This window comes from Pteropus vampyrus, unplaced genomic scaffold (assembly GCF_000151845.1).
Source record: "Pteropus vampyrus isolate Shadow unplaced genomic scaffold, Pvam_2.0 Scaffold41, whole genome shotgun sequence".
NCBI lineage: Eukaryota > Metazoa > Chordata > Mammalia > Chiroptera > Pteropodidae > Pteropus > Pteropus vampyrus.
The window spans coordinates 8580900-8595741 of record NW_011888822.1 but is presented as its reverse complement, the minus strand read 5'-3'; positions in this window follow the sequence as shown (position 1 = coordinate 8595741).

Genomic DNA, 14842 nt, shown 5'->3' with positions numbered 1-14842 from the left:
GGTAAGAGCTTTTTTAAACTAATGACACCTGAATTAAAATAACATTTATAAACACAGCTTTAAGCACAAATGGAAACTCAGGAAAGCTACAGAAGCACATTAGCTTGCTTTACACGGCAGACAGGGAGATAGAGAATTATTTCTCTTGGACTGAAGATGTTAGCAGCTTCTTTTGAGTACCCGTTCTTTTGGTATCAGTAATAATACTGAATTCTATTCCTTTACAGGATGGTTCTTCTATACATGTTACTGAACATTTGATATGTGTCAGGGACCTTGTGAAATACTGTGGGAGTAACAAAGATAAATAAAATAAATGCCTGCTTTCCAGAGATCTAATGCAGACCAGAACTAACACATTAATATCATAAGATTTTAAAGAATTTAGTAGACTGTTAATGTATTCACCTAATAGATATTTATTAAGCCATTATCATGTACCAGGCCACAATGGTGAAAAAGTATAGTCCTTCCTTCAATTGAGCTTATTAAATAGCCAATCACACTAATAAATATGTGATGGAAAATTGATAAAAGTGCCATGAAGAGTAGATAGGCTCTAAAGAAGAAAAGAGAGGGACCTGGTTTAGAATAAGGCCCCTCCATGCGGAAGGGACATTTTTCCTGAGACTCTGAATGAAGGGGTGTGCTAGCTAAAGAGACAGGAAGAATAGTCTAGGAAGAAAGAATAGTATGTAATGAGGCCCTGAGGCAAGAAAGAACTTGATACATTCAGAACTAAAAGCAGGCCAGATGGCTGTCAGGGAGAGGGAGAGAATAATAAGATGGGGCTGGACAAATAGGCAGAGGAAGTTCATGTAACGGCACCCTCTATAGGACCTTTATGGAGTCTGCACTTTCTCCCAAATGCAGTGGGAATCCACCTAATAATTTACATTTTAAGAAGCCGACTTACTACAGACAAGAGAGAGGCAAAAGGCATAGCTGAGGGAGCAGTAGAAGCTGTCAGCTTGGTTATGCTCATCTTCTTCAAAAAATTTCAGCATAGACTAAAGTACTAGAAGTTAATTTGGAAACAAGTGTGGTCAGAATGTTTCATTCATTCACTAATTATTTACTAAGTATTTCTTATATGCTGAGAACTGAGAAAATGTAAGTGAATAAAACATTTTTTTCCTAGCTTCTTCCCTCACTGCATCCCTTCCTTCCTTCCTTCCTTCCTTCCTTCCTTCCTTCCTTCCTTCCTTCCTTCCTTCCTTCCTTCCTTCCCTTCCTCCCTCTTTCTCTACCTCCCTTCCTAAAATGTTGAGTAAGTGGTTTTTGTGTGCTACGCATTCTGTTAAGAGCTTGAAATACTTCTTTGTATAGAGGCCCTTTAACTACATATGCCCATGGGTGGATCAAATCAATTGGTCATTAATGTCTATATTGGGGTATAAGGAGATGGTACTTTCTATAAATATTTATTGTTATTATTAGTTGTCATCAATTTCCTGTTTCCCTCTATATTCTAAGATCAGGCTGTGAGTTGGAGAAAGGTTTTTAGAGAATGTCCTCCAGTGAAGAACATGAATTATAAAAATGACTAAAGTATGCAATAAATCTTAAGTTATCATTTTGGGTAAGAGCAACATGCTAGGTGTTGGGGGACTTGAATCTCCATTTTCATTCAACTATTTGTAAATTGTTACTTTGGGCAGAATGTTTATTTTCTTACATAAAAGGTAAAAACATTGTGTAATTGTGTAATTTCCAAAGCCTCAATCATCTATAACTTTCTTCTGTGGAAATCAACATGGGGCTTGGAATCAGAAGACTTGATATTTCTCACTATCTTGTATCCTTGGCTAAGTCACTTGATGTTCCTGAAGCCAGGTCTCTCACCTGGAAGCAATAGAGAAATGATGCTATCTAGAATTGCAGTCTCAATATTTCAGCACCATGCCTGGCACTTAGTAAGAAATAAAAAGCTATTTTTCAATGGGTGAATAGTTTTTGTCTTGTGAAAATTAAATGAGATCAGGCATGTAAAATAAATTTGGAGACTGTATAACACTGTTTCAATAATAGTTCATATACTTATTACGAACTCAATTTACATTATAAAAAAACTTTCTTGTGTTCTGGGCTGACCATGGCATTATTTGTTAAAATGAGAGTACATCTCCAAATTCCTCAGCACAGATTAAAACAGCAGAAAGCAAGGCTGAAAAAAACTGTGAATATGCCATTTAATGAGCTATTAAACTTCCTATCAGAAAGTTAGAAACTCAGAGAGAGTCCAAAATAGCTACTTCTGCATAACCAGCCGAATAATAAGCTATAGTTAAGAGCCAGCAATCTATTCTTAACACACCTACAAGATAAACTAAACAGAAAAAATGCTAGCTTTGTTTCAGACTTCCCTGTAAGGTAAGTTTATTTATCATCTTTAACATTTCTAATTTCTAGGCAACAGCCTCTTAATATGGACTTGCAGGTTTTATATGAGAATGACAAGTAGTTTAAAGTATGAAAAGTTGCCTCTGCTGCAGAGTATTTGTCTTAGGTTAGAGTTTCTGTAAGACGATGGTTTGATTTTAACATGCCAATGTTATTTAAATGCCAGGGTGTTTGTTCACCCTGGTTCCCACACCCTATTTCAACTGTTGCTTTCCCATTGTGTGTGTGTGTAGGGGGCGGGGTGCAACTTTAATTTGGTCAGGCTTTGATGATCAGTAGATCATGTTTCATGTGAATGATTGCTCTTATTGACAGATATTTGAGCTTGAGGTAAATGTCAATGTTCTCAAAAGATTTAAAAAAATTTCCTTAGATATGTAATATAAAGAAGGAACATTGCCTCCTTATTTTCGCTCCGGTTCATACATCTAGAATGCAGACCAGTGAGAAAGCCGGAAAAAAAGATTAGGCTAAATTAACACTCTGATTCTAATATTCAGTATATAAATATTGCACCAGGAAATCTGCTTGTGGCCTCATGACAAGTGGGCTGAAAAGGAGAGAAGACAGTAATGGCTATGTGTACAAAGGGCATGGTAAATAAGAACTAATGTTTTCTCAGGGGATAGAATGGGCCAGATATTTTATTAAAAATAACAGCAACAAAAATAGAAGCAACACCATCACCAACAAAGCAACTACCATTTAACCGAGTGCCTACTATGGATCAGGTACTGTACAAGGTCCATCATATAAATCAATTCGCTTACCCCTTTTAAAAAGCATGGGACATTTTCAAAGATAAGAAAATGGAGGTAAAGAGAGGCAAAGTGATTTACCCAAAGTTATGCAACTAGAATGACATAGAACTAGGATTCAAACCAAAGTCTGTTTTTGTCTACAGCCGAGGGTCTTTCCATTTTATCATGCCAAAAAAATAGAAAGAATATAACCTCAGTAAAATATCAGTTCTTTAAATGGAATAAGTGTGGCTTCATGAGAAAATCACTGCATTGTTCCTCTGCCCTAAAAGGTGAAAGCATCATACTATGACAACATCAGGTCACATGGGGCCCAATTCCAAACTTCCCACAGATGTTTGGTAGAAACAGTTTCTTTATTTATTAATTAATTTATTCTGGTGGTTATTCCATAGGCTTGAGGATATGATTTCTAGGTATTGTTCTTTTGTAGGCTGAGGCAAAGTTTAAGACTCTTGAAGTATCTTTTTAATGTGCCTACATTCCTAGTCCCCAGCATAGTACTTGGGAAGGAACACTGAAGACAATGCAGGGGCAGAAGGAATATGAAAGAGAATTATTTTATTTATTGTTTGAAGTTTTGATGGGTTTAGCAGTTAAAATAGGAATTATGGTGGAGATGTAGCATATATACATTTAATCTATAAACTGAATTTAGACCTAACATTTTCCCAGCCCCTCTTACTCCCCCACATCCAGATTCTACTTTATCATCTCTTCAAATAGGTTAATGTTAAGGAATCTTAATGGGAAAATGGCTCAAACTCTGAACAAGTAGGAGCATTTTAGAGTTGTTCCACATATCTGATTTACTGCTAAGTATTTTCTAGTTATGTTAAATGCTGAAGCGTTTGAATGTCCAAGTATCCACGTAAAGATTTTTGTTTCTTCCTTCATGGATTCTACAACTTTGATAAGCATATAATTAGAGTATGTACACAAAATCATGAATCTGAACTTCGGGTATAAGTTGAAAGCTTTTCAAGTATATTTTTGGTCATAATTTTTACTTTAACATGCTGAATTTAATGCTTTGCCTTTCCCTCTGAACCAAATGATGGATCCACACTTTGAATCATTGGACTAAACAGCACAGGACTTGAAACATTACTGGCAGTAGAGTTTTTGTTAATACTGTGCTTAGGTGACTCAAGTTCAGAAAAAAAATACTGAGACACTGCCTAAGAATTTGTAGGGAAACTGAAAAAGAACCCTAGTTTGTGTTTGTGGTGGTATATTAATCAGTTATGGCCACAATGATGCCATGTAACAAATTGCCCCCAAGCCCAGTTATTTAAAATGACAATCACTTATTCTTATGCACTTGGGTCAATGGAGGTTATCTAGGCTGTGGTCATCTGGGCAGCTCTGCTTCCAACTGTAGGTTAGCTAGGCTTGGCTTTAGGTTTGGGCTTAGGCTCAGTTTGGTCTGTGGTCCAGTCTGAAAGGGCAAGACCTATCTAGAGCACACTCTTTTCATGCAAAAGGGCAAGCCCAACCATGAAATCACAATTCAAGTTTATGCTTATATCATCACTAACAGCATATTGTGAAACACAGGTCAAATGGCCAACCCAGTCAGGGGCTGAGAAATGCATTCTAATTACCTTGAGGCCATGGCAAAGGTGTTGAAATAAAATTCTAATACAGGATTTTAAAGAATTGTGATCAGTAATTTATACCACAGGTGATGAAATCCGTATATACCATGAAAAGAAGGGTTTTGGAGGCTAAAAGGACTCAATCCTTCTTGGTGAGGTAAGTTCTCCTTCAGACTGTTAAGTAAGTATCCTTTCTCAAAGTAGTGACTTGACTTTTTCTATTAGGTTTTAGTTTTGCTGCCACATCTGGGCTCTGGTGGCCATGACTGATTTCCCCAGAGCTAACATATGGCATATCAGTGAACATAGAATAAAGTGTCGCCAGTCAAACTGGAAAATACAATCTTTTTAAATCTTTGTGATCTAAATCCTAGCTCTAAAATAGAGCATTAATAACCTGAGACAAGTTACTTAACCTCCCTATGCTTCAGTTTCTGTACTGATTGAACAGGTCTAATAATGGTATCTACTTCATAGGATTGTTGAGAAGAATTAATAAGATAATGCAGGTAGAACACTTATTTCTCAATAAATACTTTCTTTGTTACTAATATCAGAACAACTCTCAGGAAGTGTATCCTGCAGATGGGCAAAAGATGTTCCTTTATATTAACTCAAACATGTTATGTCAAGTTCACAAGATGGACAAAGGAAAAATACTTGAATGGTATTTTAAATGATATTGTCTGAAAACAGAACAAAAATGGATATCAAAATACAGGAACTCAGTTCAATGTGGCTGCTAAAAATTAGTAGCTTCTCATTTTTATGTTGCACTATTATTTTACCTGATTCATTTCATGGTCACTTCAGAAAACATTTCTTGAACAATCTGTCACAGTTTTCACTGGAAGAACAAAGTGACATCTGGAAGCACTGTTCATAGGATTTTTCAACCTCATGCTTTACTTTGCCATGCTCCAAGCATTAGAACTTTGGAATGTGTTCATTAGTCTGAATTTGTAAGAAGTATCACTCCGAGAAATCCTTTTGTAAGTCACAAACCTGTCTAGATACTATTCTTAGGACATAGATAGCTCTCAGGGAATATCAGAGCTTTCTTTGACTTTGTAAAATTTTGATCAAATGGGAGGCTGAGTTTTGTGCACTGACAGTATCACAGTTCATGTAGTACTGTCCCAGGAGCAATTATTCCTGTTTGAATTAGAAATTAGAAATTATTTTAGTGGTTCTCAAATGGATGTCATAATATTACTAGTATACAATGTAATATTATGAAGGATAGATCCTTCATATGTTCACTTTCAAAATTTTGATCAATGTGTATGATTAATTTTTGCTGCAACCATGGGTACCAATTATTATAATTTCTATCAGATGTAAGATTGTACTGACTGAAACTTAGAGAAAACCCTGTTGAGTAGGGAAAATTTGCTGACAGTAAGAAGCTAATTATGCTATCAAGTCAGCGTCAAGAAAAAAGCTTGGGTTACTTGGAATACTCAAGAACTTTGTCCCATGCGTATACTAGGGAGCTCAGGGAAGTAAATTGTTCTTCTAAAACAGTCTGCATTGGGTTGAAGAACAATCAACAAAGAGGATAAACTGATGGTTATTTTGGTAGACTCTGTGAAGCATTATACTATTTTCATAAAATTGTTCTTTAGTTATTACAGTTTTATTGTTGCTTTTAATCTCTTAATTGCTTTAATGTGTATCCAAATTTTCTGATATTTTAAAGGTTGAGAATCACTAAGCTAGCACCACAAAACCTTGTCCTTCAAATGCTGTAGGGAGAGAAACTCAGTACTTACCCAGTGAGTGGGAATTTAGGGTCTATGTACTTATGTAGGGAATGTTCCACATTCTCAGGAGGATTTGGGACTTGAGAAAGCACAAAAATATTTGAGGAATGGCAAGTTTGAAACTTCATCATGTTAAGAAGTTGAGAAGAGTGATGATAGGAAATCAAATGCTCTAAAAATAACAAAGAATAATATGTAGCTAATAAAAAATTGCTACATGAAGTATTTTGAAGGGGTAGAATACCAGCATTTGAATACATATTTGTTGAATAGACAAATGAATGAATTAATAAATTCAGTGAATAAATAAACCTTACCACATCATGTGGATTTACTATGCATCATATATGTGTATGATTTTATTTAAGAAGACGGATATTATTATGCCCATTTTGTCATTAAAGGTTTAAAGCAAGAAATTAAATAACTTCATCAAGGTGATAGAAAATGGTAGGGCTGGGACTTAAACTCAGACTTACCTAATCACTGAAACCTATTCCATCAAGCTATTATTATAAAGCAAAAATCTATAGATTTTTTTTACTACAGATCAGCTCAAATTTAGCCTTTAGCAAGGTTAAACCTGGTCATGTCCCTCTCTTACTAAAGCTCCTGTGATGGTTTTCTTATCACTCAGAATAAAACTCAAACTCCTCACCAGAGCTGAGAAGGTTCCACATGATCTGGCCTTTGCCTTCCTCATCTTTTTTGCATTGGACTCTTCCTGTTTTTATAACCAACCAAGCTTATTTCTACCTTCAGAGGCTTGTATTTGCTCTGCTACCTGTCTGAAATATTCTTCCTCAAAATCTTTTCAGATCTTTGCACAAATGCCACCTCTTAGAAAAGGATTTAATGGTCACCTTGTCTAATTGCATTTTTCTTTCCTTTCTATATTGTGTTATTTGGAAATTAGGTGTTTTGTTTATTTGTTTATTGTTTCTCATTCCAGTTGTATGTGAGTTCCAAAGATTCTCTCAGTATTATCACTGTAGCTCAAGGGTGCAAATAATGCCTGACACACAGTAGGTACTCAACTATTATTTTTTAAACGAATGAATGAATTCATCCTCTGAAGCAAAGACTGTGCTTATACTCACTAGTTATAATCACGAAAACATTTCTTTTGTCTAAAAGATAGATTACACCTTAGAGGGTTAGGGAGGTGAAAAATAATGTCTGGGTAAAATGTTGTCACTGTATGAAAGCACAAGATTGATCAAGAAACATAACGCCCCAGCCTGTAAGAATAAGGCAGCAAAAAAGATGAAGTTTAAACAGAATTGAAAAGGCTGAAAATGTGTGGTTATATTCTCACTGGTCAGGTTAAACTTTATGACTTCAAAATGGTGCAGGTAAAATGAATTTTGGCCAAAGGTAGCTAATGACAAATTTGGCCTCAGTGTCACAAGATATAATTTTAATGTCCTCCATAGTGAGGACAGTGTCTTATTTGGGAGTGTGATTCCAGTGAAATATTTTAAAAAGCCGCAGCCAATTATGGTGAGACATGAACTAGACAAGTCTCTAGCTAAGCTTAAACCCCTGCAGTATTCAGAATATGTCATCTGGGTGTCAATTTGCAAACTCTTAGCTCTAGGAAGTTTTAAAAGATAACAAATCAATTCCCATTCAGCTACTTGTCCGAAGGTTAAGGCATCTCTGTGGCACGATCTCCAAGACTCAGATGTAGTTTGGAATTTAACAGTTATTGTTTCGGGTTAGAAGCATAATCTTATAAAGTGTGCAATAATATCCTATGGTGAGCACCTGAACGTTAATCTACTTAGAATAAGGCAGTGGATCTTGTCTGACCTTGTCATTTATATTGAATTTAACATTCCCAGTGAATGCATTTAGAGCAGCCCACCTCAAATGGACGCAATCTATTTCGATTTTCATTCTTCTTCCTAATAGTTTAATACAGCCAAGTAACTCCTGCTGGGGCTTTGGTACAAATCAGCAGTATTGTTCCCTGCTGCCAGTTATGGGCTGGCGCATGACATAGCTAGAAACTGACCTTCATACAACACCTCTCTATTTCTACCACTAATCTTTATTCTAGAGGTGATTGAGAAGCCCAACAAGTAATTCTCCCTTGAGGGTTTATCCCCAGTAGCCCATGGAGGGTGTTGGCAGATGTAGGCTATATGAGAAATGGGAACTGATAACATCTGTTTCCTTCATAATTATAGTCAAACTGCTTTGAAAAGTAGTTTAATGCTGTGGGATAACATTATACAGTAGTTTCTGGGTTCTGCATTTGGTAGAGCATAGCACATGAGGCATAATTCAATTTGATCGATTCCATTTTCTTAGATGAGCTGGTTACTGCCAAAGGATAAGACACGGCATTTAGTTTTTCAGGATATTTGCGTGGGTTTACTTCAATAACCCATTGCAGTTCCCATCCAAAGAATAGCCTTTTTCTACACCCCATCCAAGTAAATATTAGGTAATTATTTAACTTGCATTATTGCATAGGCATCCGGAGAATCCAGGTCTCAGGAAAGGGGCTGCTTATTTATTTTATGTAAGCTCTGTTGGGAATGAATGTGTCAATTTAGAAAGTGGAATGGGTAACTGGGCAAAATACCCTCTTTGGATTTTAATAGGATATGAACTAGATTAATGAAAACAACAACAACACAAAACCTCTGTTTCTTCCTGATGTAGGTTACATAGTTTTACTCTTCAGGGAAACAATTATAGTTTACTTACTCAAAAAGACAGCAAACATGGGCCAAAATGTCACCCTAATCACTTATGAAGAGTCTGCTATGTGCTGGGCCCTACATTAGCTATTATAGCAAAGTCTCATAAAATCAAGTCATTTTTGAGAGAAAATGACTGAGGCTTAGAGAAATTAAGTAATTTTTGCCAAGCTCACAGCTGGTCAGTGGCAGCACTAGAATTTGAAGCTAAATTCTTTCTGAATCTGAAATCCAGTGTTTCCCAACATCCATTTGCAATTATGTTTTGGGGTATTATCTACCAGCAATGGACTGACTCCCTAAATAGATAAGCTATTTCAGAGGTAGGGGCTCTGAAGCATCGTTCTGAGGTCCTACTATTTGGTGCATTAGGCAATGAAATACTTTGAGGATTGTCTTTGTATTTTCTTAATGTTCATGTTGATGGGCACTCATGTCTGTTTTATCCACTATTTTATTCCTAGCATCTGGCAACTAGTAGGTGTTTAATAAATAATTGGGTGCATGAGTGAATGAATGAACAAATAAGCAAATGGCCCACGTAAGCAGAGTCTAAAATACCTTCCTAAGTAGAAAGAGGTTAAATGATAAGATCTAAATAAGGCATGCAAAGGTCAAAAGCAAGAAGCAACAAGGAATATCCTCAGTTCAGGCTATTGTCTCTGCTTAGATAATTAAAGAAATCTTTGGCTCATTTTCTCCCTTTAGAGTTCATCTCCACTGCCATCTCCTCAGAGATGCTTTCCTCAACCCTGTCTAGAGCTTATCTCAACTCTAGTCATTTTTTGTCCCTTGATCCTGATTTATTTTCTTTCTAGAGTTCACCATCTAGGCTATCCTGATTATTCATTCATTTGCTTCTATCCTTGTGTATTGCTTGTTTCTCATCTTTAAAAAGCCAGCTGACATCCTACTTCTTTTTATCACTGTCTCTAGTGCTTAAGCACATAGTAGGCACTTACTTATATCTTGAGTTAATGAAGCCAAATCCTGGAAAAATGAGCTTAAATCAGCATTTCAGAGGTTGAGGTCTAGGAGAAGGGTCAAGGTCTAAGAAGCTGAAGATAAAATAATGTAATAGCACATAGCTGATCCCCCGAAACCTGTCCCTCTTGGGGCTTGGGGACCTATACCTTATCCCAAATCCCCTGTTGAAGTTAGCCTGCTCTCTAGCAGCTCCTCCCCACAAAGACTGCTTGGACTGAACTATTTTCATCACTTAACCTTTTAAATTATTTCTCTATAACTGAAAAAATGGGTGTGATAGAATAGATTCCTTCTATGGCATCAACCTCTCCTGACCTCAGTTCAAAGGAGAAAAGGTATCCAACCAGTTCCAGAATGGAGATAACTAAGAATCTCTTAGAAGATACAATGTGTTGTTTTTGTGTCTTTGAATTCCAGGAAGAGTTCATTCTTCAGGATCAGTTCACCTAGGATCATCATCATCTCTCTGACCATTGTTAGCATTTTGGTCCTTTTGGTTTTCTTTTATTGAAATTTTCTCAAATATTCCTTACAATTATCCCTATTTTATAAAGGAAGAAATAAAAGCTCAGAAAGATAGAGCCTGGCCCACAGTCATCCAGCTAGAAAGTGGCGCTGGAGGAATTCGAATCCAAGTTAATCTGACTTCAAGGATCAAACTTTTCTATAGAGACATGTTAATGAAAAGCTGCACAGCTGCCTGATGCTTGATCTTTCATTTTAGACTCAGTTACAACAAGGAACTGAAGTGGTAACCTTTAGCTGTCTTCAATCTGTGTCTGTTAAAAACTGTAATTGTATGGCTTTCCGCTTTTTCCTTTAGCCATAAGCTTCCTAACAGCACAGATCATAGTATCTAACTAGTTTTGAGGCCAGGACACTCTAAAGTTGGGGAGAGGGGTAGATGACTAAAACGTCCCAGTATTGAATAGTCAAATGGTAGTTTGGAAATGTTCCCCAGGAATGGTTTACCTAAACAGACCCAGCATGAGGGGCTGGTTCCTCACTGAGTGGAGCCCACTCTTCTCACTTTCCCTACGCTTCTTCCCTACCCATCTGCCACTGTGCTGCCTTTCTCATCCCAGGATTCAATAAATGAATCTAACCAAAGTAAATCTAAGGTGGGCTGGCTAGCCACTCAGTATTAGGGCAGGAAATGTGATTGTCCATCATTGCTGGGCTTTTGCTGAGAGAGCTTGCCTGTTTAGGGGACAGTCTGTCATTTTCCAATGGTTCTCAGCTGGGGATGATTTTGCTCCCCCGGGGACATTTGGCAATATCCAAAGAATTTTTTTTAATTCACTTTTACTTTAGTATATTTACAGAAAAGTTTCCAAGATAGTAAGAGAGTTCTCATATATCTCATCCTCAGTTCTTTCTATTAATAACAACTGTCATGTACACTGGTAACAATTAATAAACCAATGTCAATACATTATTATTAAATAATATATTTTATTCAGATTTCCTTACTTTTTTCCCTGCTTTATTGAAATATAATAGACAATTAGTTGCTCGTATTTACATTGTATAATTCAATGAGTTTTTTTTAAAAATTATAGTTGGCATACATTTATATATTAGTTTCAATTGTACAGCATAGTGATTAGATTTATATAACCAACCTACAAAGTGATTACCCCACTAAATCTAGTACCCTTCTTCTCCCTTACATATTTATTATATTATTAACTATTTTGCTTATGCTATACTTTATATCTCCCTGTCTATTTTGTAACTATCCATTACTACTTTTTAATCCCTTTGACCTTTTTTGCCATCCCAACCAAACCCCTTATCATCTAGTAGCCCTCAAAATATTCTCTGTATATATGAGTTTCTTTCCATTTTTGTTGTTTATTTTGTTTTTTTAGATTCCACATGTACATGAAGTCATGCGATATTTGTCTTTATCAGACATATCATTTGGCGCAATACCCTCTACATCCATCAAGGCAATATCTTTTCCATCCCCTTCCTTTTAGTCTGTGTGTGTCTTTTAATCTGAAGTCACTCTCTTGTAGGCAGCATATGTAGGGGTCTTGTTTTCTTATCCTTTCAGCCACTCTATCTTTTGGTTGGAGCATTTAATTCTTTTCCATTTGAGGTACTTGTTGATTGGAATGTAGTTATTACCATTCTTTATTCCTGTTTTTGAAACATATTTTTTCTTAAAGAAGTTTTTTCAACATTTCCTGTAATACTGGCTTGGTTGTGATAAATTCCTTTAGCTTATTTTTGTCTAGGAAGCTATTTATCTGTCCTTCAACTCTAAATGATAGCTTTGCTGGATAAAGTATTCTTGGTTGTGGATCCTGGGTTTTTATCACATTGAATATTTTATGCCAAGCCCTTCTGTCCTGCATAGTTTCTTTTGAGAAATCGGCTGCCAGTGTTGTGTGTGCTTCCTGGTATGTAACTGCTTTTCTCTTGCTGCTTTTAAGGTTTTCTCTTTGTATTTAACCTTCGGCATTTTAATGATGATGTGTCTTTGTGTGGGCCACTTTGAGTTCATCTTTTTTGGAACTCTCTGAGCTTCCTGGGTTGTATGTCTATTTTCTTCACCAAATTAGGGAAGTTTTCCATCATTATTTCTTCATATAGCTCTTCAACTTCTTGTTTTCCTTCCGGTACCCCTACGACATGGATATTTTTACATTTAATTGTGTTCCATAAGATCTTTAAATTATTACTATAGTCTTGGTTTCTTTTTTCTTGCTGTTCTGATTAAGTGTCCTTGGCTTCCCCATTCTCTATATTGGTGGTTCAATCCTCTTCTTTATCCACTCTGTTTATTTCTTCTAATATACTTTTTATTATTTTTTTATGGCGACATTGGTTAACGAAATACAATAAGTTTCAAGTGTATAATTCAACAGTAAAGCATATATATTGTGTGTTCACTGCCTATAGTTAGATTTCTTTCTGTCACCATAATAACTCTTCATCTCAGATAATGTGTTCTTTATTTCAGACTGGTTCCCTTTTATAATTTCCATTTCCATTATTTTTTTTTAATCTCATTGTTAAAGTTCTCACTGAATTCATCTACACTTCTCATAAGTTCATTGAGCATTTTTATAACCAGTGTTTTGAACTCTGCATCTGTTAGATTGTTTGACTCCATTATTCCTGGATCTCTGTTCTGTTCTCTCATATGGCTTCTGCTTCTTTGTCTTCCCATTTTGGCTGTCTTTCTGTGTCTGTTTCTATGTACTAAGCAAAGCTCCTAAGTCTCCCAGTCTTATTAGCATGGCTTTGTGTAGTAGGCGTCCAGTGGCACAGTCCTGAGAGAAGTTCAGCTGCAGGCCAAGTTTAGCCCCAACCTGTGCCTCTCCGGGGCCAACCTGTTAAGATTCAGCAAGCTATCCACAGATACTATGCTTATAATTGCCTCAAGAAACCACACCAGACACTGAGGTCACCTGCCACCAGTGTGAGCCTTGGTGCTGTTCAGCAAGGAATACCAGACTAGCCAAGGACACAGCTGGATGTGGCTTGGGTGGGGCCGCGAGCTGGGGGAGGAGAAGTTTCAGAGAATCCTCTGGGTGGAGAGACCTCTGTTATCCAGTTGGATGATGTCTCAGCTATGGCAGTGCTGCATCCGCACATTGGGAGAGGGGAAGGCTCAACAGAGGAGTAATGGATACCGCTTGTACTTCTGCCTGGGAAAGAGCTTCACCTTTCAGCCCTTGCTCTGAAAACTCAGTGTCCCTCTGTAAGTCCCTTTATTCCCTGTGTAGCCGACTGGGCGCTGGTGCTCAGAGCAAGCAGTTCCGTCACTGCAAACGTCCACTGGCAGACATGGCCCCTTTAAGAAGCAACTGCATCTGCTGGCTGCCGTGGTTGTAGCCTCTGTTTCAATCAGCAATTGGGACTGAGCAGCCTCACGTCTTTGCCTCCTCCTACCTTCTACCATTGCAGGTTGATTAATTATTTCTCTCCTTAGTTGTAGTGCTTCTGTTTATCTAGATCCCAGGCAAACTGGCTTGCTGTTTGCTCCGTATTTCTGTAACAACTTTGCTTTGGTTGCAAGAGGGATGAACACAACTTCTATCATCTAGGCCATTTTTCCCCATCTCTCAGATTTCCTTACTTTTTATCTGATGCTCCTTTTCTGTTCCAGTATCCCATTCAAAATACCATATTACATTTAGCCATCTATCTCCTTAAGCTCTTCTCAGCTGTGACAGTTTCTCATACTTTGTATTTGATGACCTTCGCAGTTTTGAAGAGTACTGGTCAGATATTTTGTAGAACATTCCTCATTTTGGATTTATCTATGTTTTTCTCATGCTTAGATGGGGGGTATGGGTTTTGGGAGGAAAACCAAAAGGGTAAAATGTCATTTTCATCTCATTATGTCAGGAGTACATACTGTCAACATGACTTATTACTGTTGATGTTGACTTTGATCACTTGGCTGAATAGTGTTTTTCAAGTTTCTTCACTGTAAAGTTACTCTTTTTGTCCTCCCTTTCCATACTATACTGTTGGAAAGGAAGTCACTATATGTAGCCCATATTTATGAAGTGGAGAGTAACATGCCACCTCCTTGAGGGCCGAGTAGCTACATAAATTACTTGGAATTATTCTGCAAAGGAAACTTG